Below are 14,529 nucleotides of genomic sequence, written 5' to 3'. Positions count from 1 at the left end.
CTGGAATAGTTAATCTGAAATATTTACATCATGGGCTTCCTGAAGTAAATTTAATTATTAAATAAGGGCTTATATCTTATAGACAAAAAGTATTCCAAAATAAAGAATTTAATTAATATAGAATATTTTCCCCTATAAAATTACCTAATTTGTAGAAATTACTTCCTTGCAAAAATTCGTTCATTCATTTGGTAAACACACTTGGAGTGCCCTAGGCAGTATGGGTTTATGAAAATGTGTTAGACATTTTCCTTGCTCTGAATGAGTTTATCTTATAACTGTTATACAGTTATCTTATAACTGTGTTATAAATGAGAATGTGTTATGAAAGACCTAAGTGCTAAATACATTCATAAAATAAAATGCTTCATGGATGATCTGGCATTTAGGGTACTAGGCCTTAAGTGTGCTTAATGAGGCTTCAACAGGGAGGCAGAGAGGATGGTGTGAGCGGAAGCACTGGTTGGGTGAGCACTGGGCAAGAAGAACTTGAATGGTTAGATAATAATTGCCCAGGCATGCAGAAGTGTTGATTGAGAAAATACAAAGAAGATGGACATTGTGGAACGGTAGGATTGATAGGTCTTAACTAATTAATTGGATGAGTATATAAAGAAAGAGGGAAATATCAGAAGTGTTTTTTGTTTGTTTGTTTGAATTAGGAAGAGTTAATAGATACAGGGAAGATAGGAAGAACATGTTGTGGGTAAAGATTATAAATTTGGTTTGAAAAGCTTTTCCTAACATTCCTGGGAAATATGTTTGTGGAAATGTTGCAGAGAGTAAATAAGGGGTCAGAACTATAGATACACAGATTTGGAGCCACTCTCATAAAGGTTATTATTTAAGATGTGGGGTGGATAAATTTGCATGGGAAATAAAATTTATAAACCTCTATGGCAATATCGATCAAAATTAAAAATGACATATTCATGGGCCCAGCAATTTCATCTCTAGGACTCTTTCCTATAAACTTACAGATATACCAGCAGAATGATATATGGATAAATATATTCATTGCAACATTTTAGTACCTTAAATGAGTATTCATCAGGAGACTGCTTAAATAAATTGTGTTACATTTATACAGTGTAATACTCCGTATCCATTAAAAAGAAAGAGGCAGCCCAATATGGAACAATTTTCTAAGATACGTTATAAAGTGAAAAAAAGCAAGGTACAGGCAGAGTATAAAGTATGCTACCATTTGTGTTAAAAGAAAGTAAGACCACATGCATATGTATATGTGTATATGCTCCTCTCTGCATAGAATACCTGTGGAATTATGCGCTGAAAATTAGTGCTTGCTTCTGGGAAAGTAAACTGGGTGACTGGGGACAAGGTGAGTGCAAGGTTTATTTTCACTTATGCACTCTTTTGCAACTTTTGTATTTTGTACCACATGCATGTATTATCTTAAAAAATTGAAGGAAGATGGGTAGAGAGAGAGACAGTTTTAGTTTGCCATGGCTGCTGTAACAAAGTAACATAGTCTAGTTGGCTTAATTGTCTTGTGATCTGGAGATCAAGGTGTCAACAGGGCCATGCCTTCTCTTAAAGGGGAGAATCTGTTTCATGCTTCTCTCCAGGTTTCTGATGCATGGCTGACAATCCATAACATCGCTTGGCTTGTGGCAGCATAACTCAATCTCTGTCTCCTTCACATGGCTGTCTCTCTCACTCTATATCTCTCTGTCTTTTTACTCCCTGTGTCCAAATTTCCTCTGCTGATAAGGACACCAGTCATATTGGATTAGGGCCCACCCTAATCCAGGTTCGCTTCATTTTAACTCATAGCGTCTTCAAAGATCCTATTTACAAATAAGTTTATATTCGTAGGACCTGAACATGTTCCCAAGACAAAATCTTGGGAAACACTCTTAAATGTCTCTCTTATTTTCATAAAAGAGTATCACATATTCAAATCTATTGTAACACTTAATCACATTGTTTTAGAATTATGTATTTACTTGTCTTCTTTCCACTAGACTCTTAGTTCCCTAATGGGCTTATTCACTGGTATAACCCCAATACCTTGCATATTACCTGGTACTAAATAGGTACTTGAAAAATATTTATTGGATGGTTTGAATGAATAAATTAATTAATAAGTGACTGGATAAACAAATTATTGTTGTTCCCCAGAGAACAGAATAAGAGAAGTTGGCAAAAGTGGTAAATTAGGAACTACAGAGAAGCAGGAAGAAAAATAGAAAATAATGTACTGTATTGTTTATTTTGGAAAAAAATGCTGGAAATTTATTTTCAAGAGAGAGTATTTTTGAGTGTATTTATAAAATACATATTTATTAAGTCTGCATGCAAGGCACTCTGGTAGATACCGTGGGACACACAGATCTGAATTTAACATGGATCTTAACCTCAAAGACTTTACAGTCTGGTGGGGAAGAGAAGGAAAAAAATTATGCTAAGTGTAAAGTGATAAATATCAGATGTATCAAAACTACAGATTAAAGACCATGGAATGTCATAAGGGAGAAAGAGAGGAATTCTGCGTGGTAGGATGAAGGGAAGCTTGCTGGCGGGATCTGGGTACCACCTGCACTTTTATTGTAAACCTAGAGTACTTATGAGAATTATTAATTGATAGTTGAAAAAATTTTACACATGAAATTGGATTTTCAAGCTAGCTAAATGGTTTTATTTAGCACTGAAAGTCCAGCATTCTCTCTCTTGTTTGGCATTTCTTCTTTTTTTTTTTCATAATTTCTGTTATGGAAGTATGCCGTAGAATAAGGAGTAAATTATTTAATGTATTAAAGCAAATGAACTGATTCTTATATAATTTTAAAGTAAATAGACAGTAATTGTAGCATTTCCATTATTACCTCCTAATTAATTCTTTTCAGTGATGCAGTTTTAAAATGTCTCTTAGAAATATTTTAAAAAAATGAAATTTGAGTATTTGTAATCCCCACTTTTTTATTCTTTTAGGTTATTAAATATACTTAATGTATTTATTTAGTTTTGGAACTTAATGTGATTCTCAATTCTTTCTTTATCATTGCTGGGAGGATATCTGTGTTCAGTATATCCTATGGCAGCTTATTTAGTTTTGTTTGTGCTTTAGGTTCACCTTGCTGTCTATTCCGCCCAGGGATGCTGTTTCAGTTTGCTAAAGTTGCTGGAATGCAATATACCAGAAATTGGTTGGCTTTTTCAATGGCGATTTATTAGGTTACAAATTTACAGTTCTAAGGCCATGAAAATGTCCAAATTAAGGCAGCATAAGGAAGGTACCTTCTGTGAGGAAAGGCTGCTGGCATCAGGTGTTCCTCTGTTGTATGGGAAGGCATATGGCGACGTTTGCTGATTCTTCTTCCCTGGGCCCTGGTTTCAAAATGGCTCTCTCAGTTTCTTTGGGTCCTTCTTGCTTTGTTACTCCCAGAGCATTTTCTTTCTAAGTTCTCTCTCCGTGAGCTCTCTTAAAGGACTCCAGTAAAGGATTAAGATCTACCTTGAATTGGGTGGGTCATATATCCATGGAAACATCCTAATCAAAACAGGTCACAAAAACCCACAAAAAGTCTGTACCCACAAGAATGGATTAAAAGAACATAGTCTTTTCTGGGATACATAACAAATTCAAACCAGCAAACTCCACCCTCTAGACCCCAGAAAGACATTCTTTGCTAAAGCTGCTGGAATGCAATATACCAGAAATGGGTTGGCTTTTTCAAGGGTGTTTTATTAGGTTAAAAATTTACAGTTCTAAGGCCCTGAAAATGTCCAAATTAAGGCATCAAGAGGAAGATACCTTCTCTGAGGAAAGGCTGCCAAATCTTCTGTCACATGGGAAGGCACATGGCAACATCTGCTAGTCCTTCTTTCCTGGTTCTGGTTTCAATGGCTGTCTCCAAATGGCAGTCTGTGCATTTCTCTCTAAGCTTCTGGGCTTTTACCATCTTTTATTCTTTCATAAAGGACTCCAGTAAAGGATTAAGACTCACCTTGAACTGGGTGGGTCATATCTCCATGGAAATAACTTAAGCAAAAGGTCCCACCCACAGAAGGTCTGTACCCACGGGGATGGATTAAAAGAACGTAGGCTTTTCTGGATTACATAACAGATTAAAACCAGCACAGATGCTTCCTAGAAATGCAGAAAATTTAATTGCTGTAGAAAAAATACTAAACAGAGTAGTTATGTTTTTTAAATAAGATTGAAATAAAGACAGAGGAGAAAGGGCAACTATAAACCTAGATAAACAATCCATACCAACAAATATGCATGCATCATGACTTAAGCAATAGAAAATATCTGTATAGTGTATAGGAGACTTAAGGTGGAGGATACTGGCCTGTTGAAAAGTAAGTTCTGGTAAATTGATAGTATTCACCCAGTTTCATCCTCAAATCTCTTTATATCCTTTTTTTTTTTTTTTTTTTTTTTTTGGCAGAGATAGACTTCTTTGGTAGGTCCACCGAAATAACAAGCCCAATTTATTTCTCAATTCATGCTTAATTGTCTGTTGATTTTGAACTAGCAATAGCATCCTTTTAGCCCATGTTGTAGAATGTTTTATCTTGAAATATAAATACTTAGAACTTTATCTTGCAGTTTCTTCACATTTTGGAGTATCTCTGGACTCCTTTAGCCTTATAGACTGCACAGAAGTTTAGCAGGCTTGTGGCCATGGTTGTTAGTATCCCTATGTTTGCCAAAATTATTCAAAGCACTAAATAATTTTGATGGAAGTGGATTGTGAGAGAAATAGTCATTATCAAAACTCAGCAGTGGCTACTTATAGGTATATAAAATCAGTGGAGTAGCATCCTACTTGCATTTAGTTTATATGGATTCAGCTAAATAGGCTCAGCAAGAGATGGCATGCATAGATAGATAGACAGACAGATAGATAGATAGATAGATAGATAGATAGATAGATAGATAGATAATTTAAATAGTATAGTGATTCTGCCATTCTTCTTGATCTCAAAATGAAAGATCTGAATTTGCTATTCTTTTACTCCATGCAAGTTCCTACCTGCCATCCTTAGAGCTTCTTGAGATATATTTCTGGTGTTTAAAATATGGAATGTTCATAAAGCATGGTCATTATATGCATTGTAATGACAGTTGTCCATCTAAAGACACAAATTCTTGTTACAGTGCTAGAGGGAAAACTGTGCTGAGCTTCATTATATTGAGAGACAGTAAATTAGTCTTCAGTGTAGTATCTTTCTAAGGAGTTAACTTAATATTGGCTTTATGTGTTAACTTTAAACCTCACTGTTATCATCCATTCATCTAGGAAATATTTATGAGTTGGGCCTTGGAGCTTACAGAAATAAGAAAAGAATGGCATTTTCCTTTAAGAAGATGAGTGCTTAATTAGGGAGAGAGATAAGAGAACAGGCATGCACTTTATAGTGTCATTATTACTATGATAATACTATGGGATAAAGGAGAAGGGGCACTTGAATCAATCTAAAGAGAAGGGAGAAAAGGAAGGAGGGGCAGTTGATGCTGGAGCAGGAAACCCTTCTTAAAGTGGTTGCTAAGCTAAGGCTTAGAGGATAACTATAAGCTAGATCAGTAAGGATGGGAAGGTAGGCATTCCCACGCAGATGAAAGAATGTGTAGAATGTGCAGAAGCCTATAGGTGTGTGCCCTCCCCTCCCCAATACCATATATAGCACAGTATGGACCATGTACAGATTCTTGCAGAGGAAAGCCAGAAGAGTCTGAGCAAGAGAGGGTCATAATAGGACAGATCTCTCCCAAGTAATTTGAATTTTATGCTGAAGGCATTGGAACATCATGGAAGGATTTCTGTTAGGGAATGTTTTATAAAGACTACTTTGTAGCAATGTGAATGAAGCTTGGTTTCAAGAGGACAAAATTGGAAGCAGGAACACTATATGGGAGGTTCTTAAATTTAGAAGGTTATCAGTAATCTGATTATTAAAATGATAAAGGCATTAATTGACAGTGTTAGTGGGGAGGAATCAAATTCTACTGATGTTTAGATACTAGAATTACCAGTACTTAATGACTAAATGGAGAGAAAGGGAGAAAGAAGGGGGTGGGAAAGGGAGAGAAATACAAAGTGATTTCCTCTTTGCTGGTTTGAGGAATTAGGTGGATACTGGTGCTATTCATAAAGATAGGAAACACTGGAAGAGGAATGAGTTATGGGGTGAACATCTTATATTTTTGAGGTACCTAGTGGGATATCAAGAAGGCAAGAGTCAGGTCAGGGATACAAATAGGAATCGTCAGCAATGCTGAAATACTGAAGAAATGTCCAGCATGAGAAAATTGATAAAGTTGGAACATCAGTAACCAAGAATTGTGCCTGTAGATAACCAACATTTAACGTATTGTTGATGAAAGGAACCCAAGAAGGATCCTGGGGAGGAGGAGCCAGATGAGAGAAGCCTTAGTAGTTAAGACGAGAAAGTAGTTAACTTCTCAACAAGAGTATATTAAATCTTTCAAGGTAGTAATTGAAAAATGCCCATTGGATCTAACATCTTGTAGTTCACCAGCAGAGTACCACAGATTCTTCCCTTTTTTTCTTGGTTTGGTGCAAGGTACACACCTTGGCTATACTAGAGAATGCACAAGGGTTGAGACTAGTAGGACCACACTATGAAAGTGAGTTCAGTGCAGTCTTTGGTGGACAGTAAATAAGTACCTGTAGAACTGATTGTAAAATTACTGTAATAATATGACCAATTACACTGCTCCTAACATGTTCAAGCCACTCTCTTTTTGATAATATTAAATTTCCATTAGAAGAAGAAAAAGATTCTGGGAAAAAAAGTAAATTGAAAATTGACTAAGTTATTATTACTGTTGGGTTTTTTAAGTTTAGTGTTGAAAGGCTTGATTTAGGACTCCTCCCCAAAATCTTGTTCATGGCTTCATATTTTTTCAGGCCTGTAACTTGAGACTTTGTAAATCTCTCAAAAGGCTGGACTCTCCTGGAAATTAGAAACTCACTAGGAGGTGAAGAAAAATCATTATGTAGAAGTGTTATTCATCTGATGACTTCTTTATATTCCTGTATATTCTTTATGGTACAACCTAATGCAACACTTTCAGTTATTTACTATTTGTGTCCATATTTAGCTCATTGTACATTCTATATTTATTTGATAAAGCTCATTTTATTTTTTCCATATGACTTTCATTTTCATTCTTGAGATCATATCATACTTATTTCAGACTTCTCATTATTTGCCTGATGTTTTGTCTTCAGTAAACCAAAATCCTCTTATTTTTAATTCACATTAAGATAGAAGCACTGGCAGTTAACATTTTAGTTCCACTTAGTAATTTAGAGAGGTGTGAGTAGGGTGATTTTTAAATTAAACATATCATTTTATATCCACAGTGATGATTTTAAAAATTTCACTAAATTCTTAGGGATAAGAATATCACTATTGTCAGGAGTCTCACAAGCTAATTTTCTTGCCATTTTAGTTATTCATATATTATGTAGGTTATATAAGAATTATTTTTCTTTTGCTCAAAGCTTTCTCAGAAATTACCAAGTCAGGAAGTATTCATGATAATATTCAGGTTAACATCTGAAGTTCAAGGCAAAATAAAGTAGGAAATATTTATAGTATAAAGTTTATAATATTTCAAGTTTGGTTTCCTAAAATGAATCATTAAGTTAATATATCACTGCATCTGAAGTGATGTGATTTTTAAGCAATCATAGCAGAAAGATTCTAAGATTTATATGTGAGATTGTATCAAATAACTTATGTGATTAAATAATACTTTAAAGAAAATGAAGATGAGGGAAGGTAATGGTGGTTAGGAAAACTGAATCTTCTAAAGTTGTCTAAAATTACAATACGGAACATGATGAGCAGAGAAAACCACACAAAATGCATGCCCTCAATATTACTAACAGATAGGGAATGTCCAAACTTCAAACTACCAGTAAAAATAAATAAATGTCAAATCCCAGTGAGTTATCTCTCATGCATCTTCTTTAAACTTTTTGGGAGACTCAGGGCAATCAGGAAAATCTGCATAGTAGAAAGAAGAGCAAGATAATGGCATGCCTAAGAATGAGCTAAAAATCGGTACCCGAAAGAAAAAGTCGACTCTTATTCCCAAGTGCTGTTACCTCAGAGTTACTTACTACAAGGAAAATACTTAAAAGTGTGCATGATTATTGATAGCAATGTTGGAAAAACATTGCTTCTTCTCGGAAAAAGTTCTATAAAAACTTTTTTTTTTAGGTTCTAATGAATTGGAATAGCTAGCAGTAAATACCTGAAACTGTCAAACTACAACCCAGAACCCATGAATCTTGTAGATGATTGTATGAAAATGTAGTTTGTGAGGGGTGACAATGTGATTGGGAAAGCCATTTATGGATGGATGAGTAGAAAAATGGGGGTGGGGGGGAATACCCACTGTTCTTTTTCACTTTAATTTTTATTATTATTATTTTTGTGTGTCTGGTAATGAAAATGTCAAAATTAATTTTGGTGATGAATGCACAACTATATAATGGTACTGTAAACAATTGAATGTATGCTTTGTTTTGTATGACTGCATGGTATGTGACTATATATCAATAAAAATGAATTTAAAAAAAAGACAACAAAAAACATACCTTTGCCCTCCATTTTACTGTTGCCCAACTTTTCTATTCCTCTTCCCAGAAAAACTTTATAAAAGTTCTTTTATTGTTGCTTCCCCTTCTTCTCACATTTCATGGAGACCATTTTTCTTAGTATCAATGACCTCCATGTTGCTAAATCAAATAGTCTGTTCTTTATTCTTGTCTCTCTTGACTTCTCTTTCATTTCCTAGCTAATAAAACAGACGACATACAAAAAAAAAGGCAAGGAGAGGTAACCTTCAGAGATAGGGTAGTGTTTTGATTATGTACTCCTACATGTCAGACTACCCCATAATTTGGTTGATTAATACAGCAATTTAGTCCTGCCTGGCTGGCTGCTGTGGTGCAGACTAGAAAAGTCAGGGAAGCCAACACCGCCGCAACCCTCTGCCCCCCCCCCCCCCCCCCGAACAGAATGGGATGTAACACGGTTCTGATACAACAGTTGGCCAGCAAAATTGAACTTCTGGGTCCCTCAGTCTTGACCCTTTCCAAACAGGCGCCCATGGCACCTGCTGCGCATATTGATTCCACAGCCAGAGAAACTGTGGTAAGGGACTTGCTCAGCTGTGCCTCCTGGCACCCAACCCAAATTATTGAGGCCAGCAGCTTTGGGTTGGTCCAGTTCCTGACTGGTTGGCTGCTGCTGGACTGGCAAAGTCAGGGAAGCCTTCTTTACTGGGAACAGAGGAGGATATGGTACAGATCTGATCCAACTGTTGGCCGGTGAAATTGAACCTTTGTTCCTGCAGCCTTGTCCCTTTCTGGGCAGGCTCCCGCGGTGCCAGTGGTGCCATTGTTTCCACTTGCCTCAGAAGCAGAGGGAACAAAGACTAAAAATAATTTGCCTTTGTAGGGCTATGGGAAATAGTTTACCAAAGAGTGCCATCTGCTGGGCAGGCTGGGACAGTGCAGTCTTGGGAAGTTGCTTTCCTGACCCTCCCCCCAGGGCCCTTTGGAACTGGTCTGCTCCCCTGTGTGGGACTCTGGCCCTGTTTTGTCTGGGAAATGCTGACAAATCAAGTGCCAAAGAAGAGTTTTAATATGAACCCAATTGTTCCGGTTTGCTAATGCTGCTGTTATGCAAAATACCAGAAATGGATTGGCTTTTATAAAGGGGGTTTATTTGGTTACAAAGTTACAGTCTGAAGGCCATAAAGTGTTCAAGATAAGGCATCAACAATAGGGTACCTTCACTGAAGGAAGGCCAGTGGCATCCGGAAGACGTCTGTCAACTAGGAAAGCACGAGGCTGGTGTCTTCTTGCTCCTAGGTTGTGTTCCAAAATGGCTTTCTCCCAGGACATTTCTTTCTAGGTGCCTGGGGGTATTCTCTTAGTTTCTTCCAGGCAAACTCCAGACTAGCAAAAGTCTACTTAAAATGACTGTCTCCAAAATGATTTTCTCAGCTGCAGCAGCACTGAGTTCCTTCTGTTTGTCAGCTCTTTTATATGACTCCAGTGATTTAATTCAGACCCACTCTGAATGGGTGGGGTAACCCCTCTATGGAAATTATCCAATCAAAGATCTTGCCCACAGTTGATGGAGTCACATCTTCATGGAAATAATCAATAGGTTCCAACCTAATCAACAATAATACATCTGCCCCCACAAGATTGCATCAAAGAACATGGCATTTTGGGGGACATAACCCCAAACTGTCACACCAATCAACAACAAAATCTTAAATGAAAGAGAAAAACTGACCTGACTAATCTCAAGATAATAAAATGCCCCCAAAATTACAAGACTTAATAAGAAACAAGAAGATATGGCCCAGCCAAAGGAACAAATTAAAAAGTTTGAGGAGATACAGAATTCGACCAACTAATCAAAGATGTTCAAACAAATCTCCTAAACTAATTCAAGGAGATGAAGGAAAGTATGGCTGAAGACGTAAAGGATATTGAAAAGAAACTGGATGAGCATAAAGAAGAACTTGAAATCATGCAAAGAAAAATAACAGATCTTATGGGAATGAAAGGCACAATAGATGAGATTAAAAATACACTAACGGCATACAACAGCAGATTTGAACAGGTAGAAGACAGAATCAGTGACCTGCAAGTCAGTACATCTGAAATCAAACAAACAAAAGAGCAGATAGAGATAGGGTGGAAAAATTTGAGCAGGGTCTCAGAGAATTGAATGAAAACATGAAGCACACAAACATATATGTCATGGGTGTCCCAGAAGGAGAAGAAAAGGGAAAAGGGGAAGAAAGAATATTCAAGGAGATAATGGCCAAAAATTCTCAACTCTCATGAAAGACATAGGGATATGAATCCAAGAAGTGCAGCATGCTCCAAACAGAATAAAACCTAATAGACCTACTCTGAGACACTTACTAATCAGAATGTTAACTGCCAAAGATAAAGAGAGAATTCTGAAAGCAGCAAGGTAAAAGCAATTTGATACTTAAACACGAACTACAATAAGATTAAGTGCCAATTTCTTAGCAGAAACCATGGAGGCAAGAAGGCAATGGTGTTATATATTTAAGGTACAGAAACAGAAAAACTGCCAGCTAAGAATTCATTGTCTGGCAAAACTTTCCTTCAAAAAAGAGGGAGAATTTAAAATATTCACAGATAAACGGAAGTTTGTTAAGAGTCCTGCTCTCAAGAAGTACAAAAGGGAGTTGTACAGGCTGAAAAGAAAAGACAGGAGAGAGAGGCTTCGAGGAGAGTATAGAAATGAAGATTGTCAATAAGGGTAACTAAAAGGATAAAAAGAGAGACAAAAGTAAGATATGACATACAAAAGCCAAAGGATAAAATGGTTGAAGAAAGTACTGCTTTTACAGTAATAACATTGAATGTTAATGAATTAAACTCTCCAAACAAAAGACACAGATTGGAAGAATGGATTTACAAAAAAGATCCATTTATATGCTGTCTACAAGAGACTCACCTTAGACCCAAGGATACAACAGGTTGAGAGTGAACGGCTGGGGAAAGATACTCCACACAAACAGCAATCAAAAAAGAGCTGGAGTAGCTATACTAATATCAAGCAAAATAGACTTTAAATACAAAACAGTTATAAGAGACAAAGAAAGGACACTATATATTAATAAAAGGAACAATCCGCCAAGAAAAAATAAGTCATAGCTATTAACCCAAAATACATGAGGTGCCCCAGAATACATGAGGCAAATACTGGCAAAACTGAAGAGAGAGGCCTCTATGATAATAGTTGGAGACTTCAATACACCACTCTCATCAGTAGGTAGAACATCTAGACAGAGGATCGATAAGGAAACAGAGAACTTGAATAAAATCATATATGAACTAGACCTAACAGACATTTATAGAACATTACACTACAAAAAAGCGGGATATACACACTTCTCAAGTGCCTGTGGATCATTCTCCAGGATAGACTACATGTTGGGCCAAAAACAAGTCTCAGTAAATTTAAAAAGACTGAAATTTTATACACCCTTTCGTTGGTCAGAATGGAAAGAAGCTGGAAATCAATAACAGGCGCAGAACAGGAAAATTCACACACATATGGAGGTTAAACGACACCCTCTTAAAAAATTAGTAGGTCAAAGAAGAAATTGCAAGAGAAATCGAGATGAATAGAAATGAGAACACAACATATCAAAATGTATGGGATGCAGTGAAGGCAGGGCTGAGAGGAAAATTTATAGTCCTAAATACCTAGATTAAAAAGGAAGAAAGAGCTAAAATCAGTGAACTAAGTGAACACCTGGAGGAACTAGAAAAAGAACAGCCAACTTATCCCAAAACAAGCAGAAAGAAATAAATTTCAAAGCAGAAATAAATGAAATGGAGAACAAAAAGCCAATCGAGTGAATCAAAACCAAAAGTTGTTTCTTCGAGAAAATAAATAAAATTGACAAATTTTTAGCTAGACTGATAAAGAATGAAAGAGAGAAGATGCAAGTAGATAAAATGAGGAATGAGAGAGGGACATTACAACTGACCCAACAGAAATAAAAAGTAGCATAAGAGGTTTGCTGGTTTGAAGCTGTTATGTGCCCCTGAGAATGTCGTGTTGTTTTAATCCATTCCTGTAGGTGTGGATTTATTGTGTATGGGAACTTTTGATCAGGTTGTTTCAATTGACATATGATCCACCCCTTTCAAGGTGGGTTTTACTCCTTTTACTGGAGTCCTTTATGAGCGGGTAAAGGACAAAAGAGGCTGAGAGAGAAAAACACTGAGAGAGAAACTCCCCCAAGTTGCTAAGAGAAGACCCACAGAAGCTCAGAGAGGCCGCCACTGGAATCAGAAACTGAAAGCACCAGAACCCACGAGTGAAGGACCAGCAGATACTGGCCATGTGCCTTCCCATGTGACAGAAGTGTCCCAGGTGCTGGCGGCCTTTTCTTCAGAGTCCCAGTATTGTCCTGTTTTTGCCTTAATTGGGACATTTTCATGGTGTAAGAACTGTAAATTGTAAGTTAATAAATCCTATCATAAGAGCCAACCCATTTCTGGTACATTGCATTCTGGCAGCTTTAGAAAACCGAAACAAGAAGATACTACGAACATCTGTATGCCAACAAATTAGACAACTTAGAATAAATACACAATTTCCTAGAAATGCATGGACAACTTACATTTTGTAGAAGAAATTAAAAAAAAAAACCTCAACAGACCAACACAAGTAAAGAGACTAAAACCTCCCAACAAAGAAAAGCTGATGACTAGATGGCTTCACAGAGAATTCTACCAAGCATTCCAGAAAGCTTTAATACCAGTCCTACTCAAACTCTTCCAGAAAATTGAAGAGGAAGGAATACTACCTAACTCATTCTGTGATGCTAACATCACCTTTTTACCAAAGCCATTTAAAGATACTACAAGAAAAGAAAATTATAGGTCAATCTCTCTAATGAATATAGATGCAAAAATCCTCAACAAAATACTTGCAGATTGAATCCAACAGCACAGTAAAAGAATCATACACCATTATCAAGTGGGTTTTATTCGAGGTATGCAAGGGTAGTTCAACACCAGAAAATCAATTAATATAATACAACATATTAACAAATTGAAGAGGAAAAACCACATGGTCATCTTGATCAATGCAGAAAAAGCTTTTGACAAAATCCAACATCTTTTCTTAGTAAAAACGCTTTGAGAGATAAAAATAGAAGGAAACAATGTCATAAAGGGCATATATGAAAAACCCACAGTTATCATTGTATTTAATGGTGAAAGACTGAAAGCTTTCCCTTAAGATCAGGAACAAGACAAGGATTCCCACTGTCACCACTCTTATTCAGCATCATGACTGAAGTCCTAACTAGAGCATTTAGGTGAGAAAAAGAAGCCAAAGTCATCCAAATAGGAAAGGAAGAATTAAAACTTTCACTGTTTGCAGATGGCATGATCCTATATTTAGAAAGATCTCCCCCCAAAAAAAGTCTACAAGAAAGCTACTAGAATTAGTAAATGTGTTTAGCAAAGTGAAGGATAGAAGATCAATGTGCAAAAATCAGCCATGTTGCTATACATTAATAATGAGCATTCTCCAGAGGAAGTCAAGTAAAAAAGTAGCAACTAAAAGCTTCTAATATCTAGAAATATATTTAGCCAAGAATGTAAAGGGCTTGTGTGATAGTTTGAAGCTGTATGTATCCCAGAAAAGATCATGTTCTTAAGGCTAATCCATTCCTGTGGGTGTAAACCTATTGTGGGTGGAACTTTTTGATTAGGTTGTATCAGTTGAGGTAGGCCCAGGTGGGTCTTACACTTCTTACTGGAACTTCTATAAAATAGATGAAATTCAGAGAAGCATAGAGAGAAGCTGAGAGGAGGAAAACAGAGAGAAACCATAGAATTGGAGAGGAACTCCTGAAGTTAGAAGCTGGAAGCAACGCAATGCAGGAGAGAAGGTAGTGACCAGCAGACATTGCCTTGGGCCTAGCCA

At 36.6% G+C, this 14,529-nt stretch overlaps 1 protein-coding gene across 7 annotated transcripts in view; it reads left to right on the top strand.

Moving 5' to 3' along the window:
- AKT3 (AKT serine/threonine kinase 3) overlaps positions 1-14,529 on the top strand; it is a 413,894-nt gene that overhangs the window by 282,416 nt on the left and 116,949 nt on the right. The gene's annotated exons all lie outside the window — the stretch shown is intronic.

This window comes from Choloepus didactylus, chromosome 2 (genome assembly GCF_015220235.1).
Source record: "Choloepus didactylus isolate mChoDid1 chromosome 2, mChoDid1.pri, whole genome shotgun sequence".
Lineage (NCBI taxonomy): Eukaryota > Metazoa > Chordata > Mammalia > Pilosa > Megalonychidae > Choloepus > Choloepus didactylus.
The sequence above is the reverse complement of the archived record's forward strand: the minus strand, read 5'-3'. Positions and strand labels throughout refer to the sequence as shown.